Raw genomic sequence first — 17490 nt, forward strand, 5'->3', positions numbered from 1 at the left:
TCAGAAGCTTCTAAAGCCATGACATGATTTTCTGGAATTTTCCAAGCTGTTTAAAGGCACAGTCAACTTAGTGTATGTAAACTTCTGACCCACTGGAATTGTATGTGACCCACTGGAATTACATTTTTTCTTATAGTAAATCTGACTTTGGTGAGTGCTAAACTTGCTGGGTGTCTAAATAGCTAGCCCTGTGATGCCGGGCTATCTACTCAGAATATTGCAAAATGTGCTTTCACCGAAAAGCTATTTTAAAATCGGACATATCGAGTGCATAGTGGAGTTCTGTATGTATAATTCTTGAAATGATTGTTATGGTTTTTGTGAACGTTTATCGTGAGTCATTTTGTAAATTTTTTGTAAATTCACCGGAAGTTTGCGGGGGGTATGCTCACATGCTAATGTAAAAAGCTGGTTTTTGATATAAATATGAACTTGATTGAACAAAACATGCATGTATTGTATAACATAATGTCCTAGGTGTGTCATCTGATGAAGATCATCAAAGGTTAGTGCTGCATTTAGCTGTGGTTTGGGTTTATGTGACATTATATGCTAGCTTGAAAAATGGGTGTCTGATTATTTCTGGCTGGGTACTCTGCTGACATAATCTAATGTTTGCTTTCGTTGTAAAGCCTTTTTGAAATCGGACAGTGTGGTTAGATAAAGGAGAGCATTAGCATGTGATGTTCAGAACTAGCATACCCACCGAAAACTTCCGGTGAATTTACTAAATTGCTTATGATAAACGTTGACAAAATACATAACAATTATTTTAAGAATTATAGATACAGAACTCCTTTATGCAATCGCTATGTCTGATTTTAAAATAGCTTTTCGGCGAAAGCACATTTTGCAATATTCTAAGTACATAGCTCGGCCATCACAGGCTAGCTAATTTGACACCCACCAAGTTTGGGGCTCACTAAACTCAGAATTACTATTAGAAAAATTGGATTACCTTTGCTGTTCTTCATCAGAATGCACTCCCAGGACTTCTACTTCAACAACAAATGTTGTTTTGGTTCCAAATAATCCATAGTTATATCCAAATACCTCCGTTTTGTTCGTGCGTTCAGGTCACTATCCGAAGGGTAACGCGCGAGAGCATTTCGTGACAAAAGATTTCAAAATATTCCATTACCATACTTAGAGGCATGTCAAACGCTGTTTAAAATCAATTTTTATGCTATTTTTCTCGTAAAATAGAGATAATATTCCAACCGGGCAACGTTGTATTCATTCAAAGGCTGAAAGAAAAAAAATGAAGAAGTCTCGTGAACGCACATCTTAGTCTCACTGTCCCCAGGCTGACCACTTACAAACTCTGCTGTTGTACTTTGCCCAGAGACAGCAGACACCCCATTCCACTTTCTGGCAGCTTTAGAGAGCCAATGGAAGCCTTAGAAAGTGTCACGTTACAGCACAGATGCTGTAATGTCGATAGAGATGCAACAGAAGGACAACAAATTGTCAGACAGGGCACTTCCTGTATGGAATCTTCTCAGGTTTTGACCTGCCATATGAGTTCTGTTATACTCACAGACACCATTCAAACAGTTTTAGAAACTTTAGAGTGTTTTCTATCCAAATCTACTAATTACATGCATATTCTGGGCAGGAGTAGTAACCAGATTAAATCGGGTACGTTTTTTATCCGGCCGTGAAAATACTGCCCCCTATCCCAAAGAAGTTAAACAAAGGGGCTGAATGCTTATGCAACGACTATATTTTATTTATAAAAGTTTTATTTATATTAAAATATATATATAATTTCTTCCACGTTGACAGAGTATTTTGTGTAGATTGTTGAATTTTTTTTTACATTAAATCCATTTTAATCCCACTTTGTAAGACATTAAAATGTAAAGACATCCAAAGGGTCTGAAAACTTTTGCAAGGCACTGTATTGTATCTTGTACATTCCATTCCCAAACCAAATTGAATTCCAGTGCTTTAAAATATACGTTTCTTCTCACTACACAGGAACGATCGATCAGTCTGGGTGTAAAAGCATTGGTAATCAATTAGTAATTATTCTTTCAATGTGAAGCAAAATGAATATTCAAAGAGGAAAGACAGAGAGGCTCAGTAATTGTAATTTAGTTTTATTTCTTCTGATGAAATACGGTTAAGTCTGGTGATGAGACAAATAGTATATTTCACTAACACCGCTATCTACTGGTCCCTGTGTCTATAATTGTACATAGTAGCCATAAACATTTCACAAGCAAGATATTATTGGTTCCTTATTGTCTGTATGTAGATATTTACAGAGCTTTGCAGTTCCGTCTTGGCAGATTCATTTTTTTCAGTTATAAACAATGTTTGTTAATACACATTTACCCTTCAAACTAAGTACTTCACAGCAGCAGCTGCAACTTCTATACATCATAAACAATGATTCATGCGAGCCACTGTGGATATATTTATGGGTAATTCTCAGCAACAAAAGAGTGATCAAATTAAGATCCTACATTTGTAACTGTATATTTCATAGTAGTGAGTTATCATAACATCGTATTGTTAAACTTAAAACGACAATTTTACAGAATGTCTGCTGCTGCAGCTACCGTGTGTACTCAGAAGAATTGGAATGAGCATTACTGTTGTGTAAAACAGGTTCGTCACAGAGGCAGCTCCCACAAATGCGCCCATGTCCTTGAGATCTCACGATAGTGCAACACATTCATCACTCCACACACACCACAGTGGAGGCTCTTCAGAGGAGGAAGGAGAGGACCATCCTCAGTGAATTTCAGAAACAAATAGTGAAACATTAAAAAAAAAGTTAACATTTTTAGAAAAAACTATACTAAATATATTCACATCATCAAATAATTGATTAAGCCACTGTTTTGCAATGAAGGTCTACAATAGCCTCAGCAGCACTCTGTAGCTTCTATTCTCCTCTGAGTACATTGACTTCAATGCAAAACCTAGGAGGCTTATGCTTCTCACCCCCTTCCATAGACTTACACAGTAATTATGACTTCCGGAGGACTTATCAGAGCTCTTGCAGCATGAATTGACATGTTATCCACCCATTCCAATGTTCAGATAATGAATCTAGCACTGAAAGCTACAGGTAGCTAGCACTGCAGTGAATACAATGTGAAAGAGTGAGAAAGACAATAGTTGAAAAGTTTTTAACAAATTAATTTCTTCCAAAATTAAGGAAAAGCAAGAGATCGAGAGAGTGAGAGATATTTAGTAGTATATACACTACCGTTCAAAAGTTTGGCGTCACTTAGAAATGTCTGTGTTTTCCATGAAAACATACATGAAATTAGTTGAAAAATGAATAGGAAATATAGTCAAGACGTTGAAAAGGTTATTAATAATTGTGTCCTTCAAACTTTGCTTTCGTCAAAGAATCCTCCATTTGCAGCAATTACATCCTTGCAGACCTTTGGCATTCTAGTTGTCAATTTGTTGAGGTAATCTGAAGAGATTTCACCCCATGTTTCCTGAAGCACCTCTGACAAGTTTGATTGGCGTGATGGGCACTTCTTGCGTACCATATGGTCAAGCTGCTCCCACAACAGCTCAATAGGGTTGAGATCCGGTGACTGTGCTGGCCACTCCATTATAGACCGAATACCAGCTGACTTCTTCTTCCCTAAATAATTCTTACATAGTTTGTATTTTGTATTTGTATTTATTATGGATCCCCATTAGCTGCTGCCAAAGCCAAAGCAGCAGCTACTCTTCCTGGGGTCCAGCAAAATTATGGCAGTTTATACAATTTGAAAACATTACAATACATTCACAGAATTCACAACCCACTGTGTGCCCTAAGGCCCCTACTCCACCACTACCACATATCTACAGTACTAAATACATGTGTATGTATAGTGCGTATGTTATCGTATGCACGCGTGTGTGTGTGTGTGTCCATGTGTCTGTGCCAATGTTTGTGTTGCTTCACAGTCCCCGCTGTTCCATAAAGTGCTTTTTAATCAATTATTTTTATCTAATTTTACTGCTTGCGTCAGTTACTTGATGTGGAATAGATTTCCATATAGTCATGGCTCTATGTAGTACTGTGTGCCTCCCATAGTCTGTTCTGGACTTGGGGACTGTGAAGAGACCTCTTGTGGCATGTCTTGTGGGGTATGCATGGGTGTCCGAGCTGTGTGCCAGTCGTTTAGACAGACAGCTCGGTGCATTCAACATGTCAATACCTCTCATAAATAAAAGTAGTGATGAAGTCAATATCTCCTCCACTTTCAGCCAGGAGAGATTGACATGCATATTATACATTTTAGCTCTCTGTGTACATCCAAGGGTCAGCCGTGCTGCCCTGTTCTGAGCCATTTGCAATTTTGCACCTGACCAAATCAAATCAAGTGTATTTGTCACATACACATGGTTAGCAGGTGTTATCCTGTTGAGGCCAGGGGGCAGGATATTATCCCGGTATTGGGATTCATTGTCATGTGACCATGGCGGGGAATTCAAAACTGCAAGAGTAATCATTTCAAATAATCAAATAATCAACTATTTTCCTCCATTTGAAAGATATATCTCCTAAATCTAACCACGCTGTCCGATTTTCAGAGGCTTTACGGAGAATGCATAAAGTTAGGTTATGTGAGGAGAGTACATTGACAATAGCTGCGTGTAATGTTTAGCCAATTCAAAGAAGGGCATCAACAGACAGAAAACTAGCTAGAATTATGCACTTACCTTTGACAATCTGCATCAGATGACACTCATAGGACATTATGTTAGACAATACATGCATTTTTAGTTCCATCAAGTTCATATTTATATCCAAAAACAGCATTTACAGTCACGGTGAAATTCAGAATTTTTTTCGGCTCGAATGCTCCCAGTGAATCCAGCATTACAAATCACAGAATTACTATTCGAAAACATTGGTAAATTATAATATTGTCATTCAAAGAATAATATATTATCATCTCGTAATTGCTACCGAATGGCCAGATCTCAAAATAACTTTACTGGGAAATCACATTTTGCTATAAACTGGGTACTATGCTAACAACATAAGCTAAGCTATAAGCTAAGCTAAGCTATACCGTTAGCATTAGCATCATCTAATATCGATAATAACATTCTAAATATCCCCTTACCTTTGATTATCTCCATCAGAAGGCGCTGCCAGCGATCCCAGGTCCAGAACAAATGTGGTTTCTTTTGATAAAGTTCATAATTTATGTCCAAATAGTTAGCGTTCAGTAGGCTCCCACAAAATGAGGTGGGCAGTGTAAAGTCACGCCGAAAAGCTAAAAAAAACCTAGTAAATAATCTATTTACGTTTGTTCAAACATGTTAAACGTTGTTTAGCATTAATCTTTTGGTCCATTTTTAACGTGAAACATCAGTAAACATCAGTAATATTTTCACACAACCTATCAAGTGTCTAGAATAAACGATTATGACAAAGACACTCTTCTCAGATTCATGCGCAGGCGCAAAAAATGAAGTGATGACGTGTCAACTTGTAAGCATTCTAATTCGGTCTGTATTCATGACAGATGCTTCCAACAACTTTCTTTAGATCGTTGACATCTAGTGGAAGCAGTAGGAGTTGCGAACTGAATCCTTTCTCACTGTGGTATCTTTAAAACAATGACACTAAATAGTACAGTCACAAAATTCTCATTTTTTTAAATCTATTTTTCACAGGTTTTTGCCTGCAATATGAGTTTTGTTATACTTACAGACACCATTCAAACTGTTTTAGAAAATTCAGAGTGTTTTCTATCCGAATGTGTTAATAATATGCATATCCTAGCTTCTGAGTTGGTGTAGGAGGCAGTTAAAAATGGGCACATATTTTTTTCAAAATTCTCAATACTGCCCCCGTGGCCCGTAGAGGTTTTAAGCAAGTGTAGCGAAATGCTTGTGCTTCTAGTTCCGACCATGCAGTAATATCTAACAAGTAATCTACCAATTCCACAACAACTACCTTGTACACACAAGTGTAAAGGAATGAATATGAATATGTACATAAACATATATAAATGAGTGATGGCCGAACGGCATAGGCAAGATGTAATAGATGGTATGGAATACAGTATATACATATGAGATGAGTATTGTAGGGTATGAAAACATATAAAGCAGCATTGTTTAAGGTGGCTAGTGATACATTACATCAGGTTGGCAAGATGCAGTAGATGGTATAGAGTACTGTAATGCACTAGTTAGAAGAAGTGTCGGAGTCAGGCACAGGACACATGGATGAGTGTAAACAAAATACGTGTTTACTAAAATTCATGAATAAACTTATTTTAAGACAAAATACAGGATTGGGGAACAACCCCTCCAAGAACACAAGACAGACAGGAAATGCAGAGGGTTAAATAATAAACATAATTAGGGAAATCAAAAACAGGTGTACACAATAAAGACAAAACCAAACGAACAGTGAAACATCGATCGGTGGCAACTAGTAAGCCGGTGATGTCGACCGCCGAACGCCGCCCGAACAAGGAGAGGGGCCGACTTCGGCGGGAGTCGTGACAGTACCCCCCTCCTGACGCGCGGCTCCAGCAGCGCGCAGACACTGGCCTCGGGGACGACCCGGAGGACGGGGAGCAGGGCGATCCGGACGGAAGCGGTGAAAATCCTGGATTAACGATGGGTCCAGGATGTCTTCCGCCGGTACCTAGCTTCGCTCCTCCGGGCCGTACCCCTCCCACTCCACGAGGTACTGAAGGCCCCTCGCCCGACGTCTAGAGTCCATAAGGGCTCTTACTGTATACGCCGGGGCCCCCTCGATGTCCAGGGGGGAGTTGTAACCTATAACAAACCTCGTTCAATCTCCTCAGGACTTTAAATGGTCCCACAAACCGCGGAGCCAGCTTCCGGCAGGGCAGGTGAAGGGGCAGGTTTCAGGTCGAGAGCCAGACCCAATCCCCCGGTGCATAAACCGGGGCCTCACTGCGGTGGCTGTCGGCACTCGCCTTTTGCCGCCTGATGGCTCGTTGAAGACGTACATGGGCAGCGTTCCATGTCTCCTCCGAGTGCCGAAACCATTCATCCACCGCAGGAGCCTCGATCTGGCTCTGATGCCATGGTGCCAGGACCGGCTGATACCCTAGCACTCACTGAAAAGGGGTAAGGTTAGTAGAAGAGTGGCGTAGGGAATTTTGGGCCATCTCTGCCCAAGGGATAAACGATGCCCACTCTCCCGGCCGGTCCTGGCAATAGGACCGCAGAAACCTACCCACCTCTTGGTTGACTCTTTCCACCTGCCCGTTACTTTCGGGGTGGAACCCTGAGGTAAGGCTGACCGAGACCCCCAGGCGTTCCATAAACGCCCTCCAGACTCTAGACGTAAATTGGGGACCCCGATCAGACACTATATCCTCAGGCACCCCGTAGTGCCGGAATACATGGGTGAACAGGGCCTCCGCAGTCTGTAGAGCCGTAGGGAGACCGGGCAAAGGAAGGAGACGGCAGGACTTAGAAAACCGATCCACAACGACCAGGATCGTGGTGTTACCCCGTGACACACCTAGTCATTCAAGTTTTTTTTTCTACATTGAAGAATAATTGTGAAGATCTAAACTATGAAATGACACATATGGAATAATGTAGTAACCAAAAAAGTGTTAAACCAATCAAAATATATTTAAAATTTGAGATTCTTCAAAGTAGCCACCCTTTGCCTTGATGACAGCTTTGCACACTCTTGGCATTCTCTCAACCATCTTCATGAGGTGGTCCCCTGGAATGCATTTCAATTAACCTGTTGGGGCAAGGGGGCAGTATTTGCACGGCCGGATAAAAAACGTACCCGATTTAATCTGGTTACTACTCCTGCCCAGTAACTAGAATATGCATATAATTGTTTGATTTGGATAGAAAACACCCTAACGTTTCTAAAACTGTTTGAATGGTGTCTGTGAGTATAACAGAACTCATTTGGCAGGCCAAAACCTGAGAAGATTCCAAACAGGAAGCGCTCTCTGACCATTTCATGGCCTTCTTGATCATCTCTAACCAAAACAGGGGATCTCTGGCATGACGTGACATTTTCTAACGCTCCCATAGGCTCTCAGAAGGCGCCAGAAAGCTGAATCGTGGCTTTGCAGGCCCTGGCTGAAAAACACTAGCGCATTTTGTAAGTGGTCGATCTGAGAACAATGATACTGGATGCGCGTGCCCGAGTCGACTCCATGTTTACTTTCTCTCTCTTTGAACGAAAACAACCACTCCCGGTCGGAATATTATCGCTTTTTTACGAGGTAAATGGCATAAAAATTGATTTTAAACAGCGGTTGACATTCTTCGAAGTACGGTAATTGAATATTTATAAATGTTTTGTCACGAAATGCGTCGGGCGCGTAACCCTTATTTACCCTTCGGATAGTGTCTTGAACGCACGAACAAAATACCGCTTTTTGGATATAACTAAGGATTATTTGGGACCAAACCAACATTTGTTATTGAAGTAGAAGTCCTGGGAGTGCATTCTGACGAAGAACAGCAAAGGTAATAACATTTTTCTTATAGTAAATCTGACTTTGGTGAGGGCTAAACTTGGTGGGTGTCTAAAAGCTAGCCCTGTGATGCCGGGCTATCAACTTAGAATATTGCAAAATGTGCTTTCACCGAAAAGCTATTTTAAAATCGGACATAGCGAGTGCATATAGGAGTTCTGTATCTATAATTCTTAAAATAATTGTTATGTTTTTTTGTGAACGTTTCTCGTGAGTAATTTAGTAAATTCACCGGAAGTGTTTGGTGGGAATGCTAGTCACATGCTAGTCACATGCTTATGTAAAAAGCTGTTTTTTTATATAAATATGAACTTGATTGAACAAAACATGCATGTATTGTATAACATAATGTCCTAGGTGTGTCATCTGATGAAGATCATCAAAGGTTAGTGCTGCATTTAGCTGTGGTTTGGGTTTATGTGACATTAAAATGCTAGCTTGAAAAATGGGTGTCTGATTATTTCTGGCTGGGTACTCTGCTGACATAATCTAATGTTTTGCTTTCGTTGTAAAGCCTTTTTGAAATCGGACAATGTGGTTAGATTAACGAGAGTCTTGTCTTTAAAATGGTGTAAAATAGTCATATGTTTGAGAAATTGAAGTAATAGCATTTCTAAGGTATTTGAATATCGCACCACAGGATTACACTGGCTGCGTCCCACCTAGCAAATAGAGGTTAACAGGTGTGTCTTGTTAAAAGTAAATTTGTGGAATTTCTTTCCTTCTTAATGTGTTTGAGCCAATCGGTTGTGTTTGACAATGTAGGGGTGGTGTACAGAAGATGGCTCTATTTGGTAAAATACCATAATATGAATAGGTCAAACAAGTAAAGAGAAACGACAGTCCATCGTTACTTTAAGACATGAAGGTCAGTCAATCTGGAAAATGTCAAGAACTTTTAAAGTTTCTTCAAGTGCACTTGCAAAAACCATCAAGCGCTGTGATGAAACTGGCTCTCATGAGGATCGCTATAGGAAAGGAAGACCCAGAGTTACCTCTGCTGCAGAGGATAAGTTCATTAGAGTTAACTGCATCTCAGATTGCAGTCCCCCAAAAATATTAAAAGAGTTCAAGTAACAGACACATCTCAACATCAACTGTTCAGAAGAGACTGCGTGATTCAGACCTTCATGGTCAAATTTCTGCAAAGAAACCACTACTAAAGTACACCAATAAGAAGAAGAGACTTGCTGGGCCCAAGAAAAACGAGCAATGGACATTAGATCGGTGGAAATCTGTCCTTTGGTCTGATGAGTCCAAATGTTAGACTTTTGTATCCAACCGCCGTGTCTTTGTGAGACGCAGCGTAGGTGAACAGATGATCTCCGCATGTGTGGTTCCCACCATGAAGAATGGAGGAGGAGGTGTGATGGTGTGGGGGTGCTTTGCTGGTGACCCTGTTGGTGATCTATTTAGAATTCAAGGCACACTTAACCAGCATGGCTACCACAGCATTCTGCAGCGATCCGCCATCCCATCTGGTTTGCGCTTAGTGGGACTATCGTTTGTTCTTCAACAGGACAATGACCAAAATCACACCTCCAGGCTGTGTAAGGGCTATTTGACCAAGAAGGAGAGTGATGGAGTGCTGCATCAGATGATCTGGCCTCCACAATCACCCAACCTCAACCCAATTGAGATGGTTTGAGATGAGTTGGACCGCAGAGGTGAAGGAAAAGCAGCCAACAAGTGCTCAGCATATGTGGGAACTCCTTTAAGACCGTTGGAAAAGCATTCGTCATGAAGCTGGTTGATAGAATGCCAAGAGTTTGCAAAGCTGTCCCCAAGGCAAAAGGTGGCTACCTTAAAGAATCGCAAATATATTTTGATTTGTTTAACACTTTTTTGGTAACTACATGATTCCATATGTGTTATTTCATAATTTGATGTCTTCATTATTATACTACAATGTAGATATAAAACAATTAAGAAAAACCCTTGAATGAGTAGGTATGTCCAAACTTTTGACTGGTACAGTATACAAAAGAGCAAATTGATTATACGGTTTATAGTATCAGTCACTGCTAGTTCTGTGTTTGTGTGTGATCAGGGGTGTATTGATTCCGCCAATTCTGTTGAAAAAGGTTTCTTAAAAGGAAGCAAATGGAATGAAACGGCGATAAACATTCCTGAATTTTTCCAATAGAAACTATTGTTTGCAACTTTTGGACTAATGATTACAACCTCGATCATCATCTAGGCAAAAGTGTGCAAGGTGGTATTAAATGTGTCACTGTCTGTCACCTTGATTACTCTAATTTATTGACCTGTGTACCTACGTTATAAACTTTCATTCATAGGCTAAGTTATAGCAACCTCATGATGGGTATAGTGAACATTTGAGTTTCATGTAGTACCCTAAACCTATCGATGTTACATAGAGCTGGGTGAATGGAATTTAAATTACATTTATCCATCATGCTGTATTAGAAATAATGCCATGCTCATAAAAAATTATAATAATCTTAAATAGCACTTACGGCTACTGATGAACCATCAGTGAACAGTAGAGTGATGAAGAGTGACCTCTGATTTAGTTTATGTAAATCCTGCTCCTTGAAAACATTGATGGGTCGTTCCACAAAATGAGTTCCTTTTGCATGCCTTTGATATTTTAAGTAGAAATTGTGCACCAATATTGAATTGTAAAAACCAGTAATATTAAATTAAGTGCCCTTTAATATAGAACACATAGATAATAAAAAAATATGATTTTCAATATGTATAAACACTTGATAAAGTGCCAAAATTCAGCCCTCCTTGCACCCTCTGACTTCTAGAAAGATTTTAACCCACTCAACCCAAATATTTCTCCAAGTTTTTGACAACATTATCTAGATTTTGTAACGTAGACGCTGGGATTCAGGAAGCAGATGCAGAGTTTAATAGAACACAAACAATAAACAATACAAAAACAGGAGTAGCGTCGGGACATGGAGACAGTGTCAATAACGCCTGATGGGAAATAACAACAGAGTGGTATATATATTGGGAGTAGTCATGAAGGTGATATAGTCCAGGTGTGCCTGATGATGAGGCGCAGGTGTGCATAATGATGGGTAGCCAGGTCAGATGGTTAGTAAACCAGCGACATATACTGCTCAAAAAAATAAAGGGAACACTTAAACAACACAATGTAACTTCAAGTCAATCACACTTCTGTGAAATCAAACTGTCCACTTAGGAAGCAACACTGATTGACAATAAATTTCACATGCTGTTGTGCAAATGGAATAGACAACAGGTGGAAATTATAGGCAATTAGCACGGGGTCGACTCGTGCACGCGCCTAAGCCCATTATCCTCTGATCGGCCACTAGCCAAAAGCGCAAATGTGTTTCAGCCTGGGGCTGCCTCGATATCATTCAGCTTTTTCCCGGGCTCTGAGAGCCTATGGGAGCCGTAGGAAGTGTCACGTTACAGCAAAGATCCTCAGTCTTCAATAAACAGAGACAAGAAGAACAAGATCTTGTCAGAGAGGGCACTTCCTGTAAGGAATCTTCTCAGGTTTTTGCCTGCCATATGAGTTCTGTTATACTCACAGACAGTTCAAACAGTTTTAGAAACTTTAGGGTGTTTTCTATCCAAAGCCAATAATTATATGCATATTCTAGTTACTGGGTAGGAGTAGTAACCAGATTAAATCGGGTACGTTTTTTATCCGGCCGTGTAAATACTGCCCCCTAGCCCTAACAGGTTAAAATGCAAATCAATTTATAACATTTTTGACATTTGTTTTTCTGGATTCTTTTGTTGTTATTCTGTCTCTCACTGTTCAAATAAAACTACCATTAAAATTATAGACTGATCATTTCTTTGTCAGTGGCCAAATGTACAAAATCAGCAGGGGATCAAATACTTTTTTCCCTCACTGTATATAAATATATATTCCCCCCCCCCCAAAAAAAAATAATATATATATATATATATATATATATATATATATATATATACACACACTGCTCAAAGAAATAAAGGGAACACTCAAACAACACAATGTAGCTCCAAGTCAATCACACTTCTGTGAAATCAAACTGTCCACTTAGGAAGCAACACTGATTGACAATAAATTTCACATGCTGTTGTGCAAATGGAATAGACAACAGGTGGAAATTATAGGCAATTAGCAAGACACCCCCAATAAAGGAGTGGTACTGCAGGTGGGGACCACAGACCACTTCTCAGTTCCTATGCTTCCTGGCTGATGTTTTGGTCACTTTTGAATGTTGGCAGTGCTTTCACTCTAGTGGTAGCATGAGACGGAGTCTACAACCCACACAAGTGGCTCAGGTAGTGCAGCTCATCCAGGATGTCACATCAATGCGAGCTGTGGCAAGAAGGTTTGCTGTGTCTGTCAGCGTAGTGTCCAGAGCATGGAGGCGCAACCAGGAGACAGGCCAGTACATCAGGAGACGTGGAGGAGGCCGTAGGACGGCAACAACCCAGCAGCAGGACCGCTACCTCCGCCTTTGTGCAAGGAGGAGCAGGAGGAGCACTGCCAGAGCCCTGCAAAATAACCTCCAGCAGGCCACAAATGTGCATGTGTCTGCTCAAACGGTCAGATACAGACTCCATGAGGGTGGTATGAGGGCCCGCCGTCCACAGGTGGGGGTTGTGCTTACAGCCCAACACCGTGCAGGACGTTTGGCATTTGCCAGAGAACACCAAGATTGGCAAATTCGCCACTGGCGCCCTGTGCTCTTCACAGATGAAAGCAGTTTCACACTGAATACGTGACAGACGTGACAGAGTCTGGAGACGCCGTGGAGAACGTTCTGCTGCCTGCAACATCCTCCAGCATGACCGGTTTGGTGGTGGGTCAGTCATGGTGTGGGGTGGCATTTCTTTGGGGGGCCGCACAGCCCTCCATGTGCTCGCCAGAGGTAGCCTGACTGCCATTAGGTACCGAGATGAGATCCTCAGACCCCTTGTGAGACCATATGCTGGTGCGGTTGGCCCTGGGTTCCTCCTAATGCAAGACAATGGTAGACCTCATGTGGCTGGAGTGTGTCAGCAGTTCCTGCAAGAGGAAGGCATTGATGCTATGGACTGGCCCGCCCGTTCCCCAGATCTGAATCCAATTGAGCACATCTGGGACATCATGTCTCGCTCCATCCACCAACGCCACGTTGCACCACAGACTGTCCAGGAGTTGGCGGATGCTTTAGTCCAGGTCTGGCAGGAGATCCCTCAGGAGACCATCCGCCACCTCATCAGGAGCATGCCCAGGCATTGTAGGGAGGTCATACAGGCTCGTGGAGGCCACACACACTACTGAGCCTCATTTTGACTTGTTTTAAGGACATTACATCAATGTTGAATCAGCCCGTAGTGTGGTTTTCCACTTTAATTTTGAGTGTGACTCCAAATCCAGACCTCCATGGGTTGATAAATTGGATTTCCATTGATTATTTTTGTGTGATTTTGTTGTCAGCACATTCAACTATGTAAAGAAAAAAGTATTTAATAAGATTATTTATTTCATTCAGATCTAGGATGTGTTGTTTAAGTGTTCCCTTTATTTTTTTGAGCAGTGTAGAACGCCGGAGGGGGGAACTTGAGTAGACATGACATGTTTCCATCCAATTGACGACCTTTTTGCCCTCAGAACAGCCTCAATTCATCAGGGTATGGACTACAAGGCGTTGAAAGTGTTCCACATGGATGGTGGCCTATGTTGACTCCAATGCTTCCCACATCTGCGTTAAGTTAGCTGGATGTCCTTTGGGTGATGGACCATTCTTGATACACAGGAAACTGTTGAGCGTGAAAAACCCAGCAGTATTGCAGTTCTTGACACAAGCCTGTGCCAATGGCACATACTACCAAAACACGTTCAAAGGCATTTAAATCTTTTGTCTTGCCCATTCATCCAGTGAATGGCACACAAACACAATCCATATATCAACTGTCTCAATCTTAAAAATCATTCTGCCTCCTCCCCTTCATCTACACTGATTGAAATGGATTTAACAAGTGACATCAATAAGGGATCATAGCTTTCACCTGGTCAGTCTATGTCATGGAAAGAGCAAGTGCCCTTAATGTTTGTATAGTCAGTGTATTTTCTTTTAAAATATTTTATTTCAAAAGAAACATTGAGCATCTTATAGTCAAATCATTGTGTGAAAGCAGGTGAGCTTGTTTGACTCCTTTTGGCCATTTTCTGGTATTTTGTGGTGGAAAACTGAGTAGGTCAATCATAACACGTCAACCCTGTTACCTATAGATAGACAGGCTAGAAATTTTTAAACAATAAAAAAATGTTTGGTTTCCTGCATTCAATTGCCCCTCCCTGTTTCCATTCACCCTGTCACAAGAAGATTCATGCATGATTTAAAGAAGAAATAAAGTTTTAATATCACATGCATGAGTAGATAATAACTCAGAAGCACCCATGACTCGCTCCATTGACATCAGAATCAGAGATTATGCTACAGGACTGCTTTTCTTGTGCAGATTGGAATATGTTCCTAGACTCCGCTGAATACATCAACAAGCTAACCACCTCGATCACGGCTTCATAAGGAAATGCATCAGTGTTGTCTCCTCAGTGAAGATTTGCTGCTTCCCCAATCAAAAGCCCTTGATTAACACTAAAGTTGGCGAGAACTAAAGGACAAGGCTACCGCAAACAGGTCCATGGCAGACAACCATGAGGCTATGGCTGAGGACAGGAACAAGTACATGAAGTCCCACTACGATCTCCGCAGAGTCATCAAACGAGTTAAAGGACAATATAGGAATAATGTGGAATCATTACACAGGCTACGACGCCCGTCGCATGTGGCAGGGGCTACAGTTTGGATTACAAAGGAGGACCCAGCCGTGATCTGCCCAATGATGCCTCTAAACCAGACGAACTCAATGCACTTTATACACGCTTTGACAATAACAACATCGTGCCGGGTGTGAAAGCCGCAACCGATCCATAAGATTGGGTGATCTCGCTCTCCGAGGCCAACATGTGTAAAGTCTTCAATCAGATCAATACCCGCAAGGCCGCGGGGCCCGATGGTATTCCAGGGTACGTTCTCAGAGCATGCGCAGAACAGCTGGCAGGTATGTTCACTGTCATTTTCAACCTCTCCTCGTCCCAATCTGTTTTAAGATGACTACCATATCATTCCTGTTCCCAAGAACTCTATGGTTTCATGCCACAATGACTACCACCATGTAGCACTCACATCTGTAATCACTAAGTGCTTTGAAAGGCTGGTTATGGCACACATCAACCCCATTATTGCAGACACCCTAGACCCACTCCAATTTGCATACGCTCCAACAAATCCATAGACGACGCAATCTCAATTGCACTCCACACTGCCCTCACCCACCGAGATAAGAGAAATACCTATGTGAAAATGCTGATCATTGATTACAGCTCAGTGTTCAACCCGATTGTCCCCTCCAAGCTCATCACCAAGCTTAGGACTCTGGGACTGAACTCCCTCTGCAACTGGATCCTGGACTTCTTGACGAGCCGACCCCAGGTAGTGAGGGTAGGAAACATCACCTATGCCACACTGACCCTCAACACGGAAGCCCCACAGTGGTGTGTACTTAGTCCCCTCCTGTGCTCCCTGTTCACCCACGACTGTGTGGCCACACACAACTCCAACACCATCATCAAGTTTGCTGACGATACGATGGTGGTTGGCCTGATCACCTGCTACGATAAGACAGCCTACAGGGAGGAGGTCAGTGACCTGGCAGTATGGTGCCTGGACAACAACCTCTCCCTCAACATCAGTAAGACCAAGGAGCTGATCATGGACTACAGTAAACAGGGGGGCGACTGGGCTGCAGTGGAGCGGGTCAAGAGCTTTAAGTTCCTCGGGGGCCAAATCACTAAAGACTTAAAGTTGTCCAAACATAAACGTGCATGGTCATGAAGAAGGCGCGACAGCTCCTCTTCCCCCATCAGGAGGTTGAAAAAGTTTGGAATGGGCACTCAAATCCTCAAAGGTTTCTACAGCTGTATCATTGAGAGCATCTGCATCACTGCTTGGTATGGCAACAGCAACACCCTCAATCGCATGGTGCTACAGAGGGTGGCACAGACATCACTAGGGCCAAGCTCCCTGCTATCCAGGACCTCTTTATCAGGCGGTGTGAAAGGAGTCATCAACCCTGTTATTCAACCTTGCTACTTTATTTGGCACTAGGCATTTACTATAGAATGTTTTTTATTTAAAACCTCTTGAGATGGGAAAACCAGTTTTTACCCTTCTCAAAAGATACCGAATTGGTGGAACGACCCTGATACAGTACGGTCTGCAGTTAGCTAAGCTGACTAGGTACCCAGGCATACAATCAAGGCTTTGATTAAGGCAACGCTGGCCAAGCAGCAAATTCCCTAACAGTGCTGTCAATTAATGAGTCATATCAGTTGGGACAGAGACTGAGGAAAATCAGACAAAATGTCCATCAACTTCTCTCATTCTTAGTCACAATACAACATGAAAACAAGCTCAAGCTACCCATCCCATTCAATCTGCCTCCCACACAACCTCTCTGCTATTCATCAGGTCCCGTGGGATTGGACTGGGAGAATCAGGGGTCAGAGCCGTGCCGCAACCCCGTGCCGCCCGCTCAGCTCTAATTGCAGTGCTGAGCGGGGGAAGGATCTGACCTTCACTGATTTTATTTACCGACAAATGTCTCTTTCGCTGCAGCTATGATTGGCTGTCTTCCCTTGGAGAAATCTCAGCAGCCTCAGAGAGACAGGAAGCCTCTTCTGTTCACAGGTCAAAAAGTCCCCCTCATTAAACAGTAGGTTGACCACGTCTCTTTAATAGGACACACACACACACAAACAGAAACACAGTGGAAGAGCAGGAAATGAGAGAAGTAATTTGGCATTTGTACAGATGGAGGATATGTATATACTAAACAAAAATATAAACGCAACATGCAACAATTTCAAAGATTCAAAGAGCAGTCAATTGAATTACAGTTCATATAAGGAAATCAGTCAATTGAAGTAAATTCATTAGGCCCTAATCTA

The sequence above is a fragment of the Salmo trutta genome, chromosome 18 (genome assembly GCF_901001165.1).
Source record: "Salmo trutta chromosome 18, fSalTru1.1, whole genome shotgun sequence".
In the NCBI taxonomy this organism is placed as follows: domain Eukaryota; kingdom Metazoa; phylum Chordata; class Actinopteri; order Salmoniformes; family Salmonidae; genus Salmo; species Salmo trutta.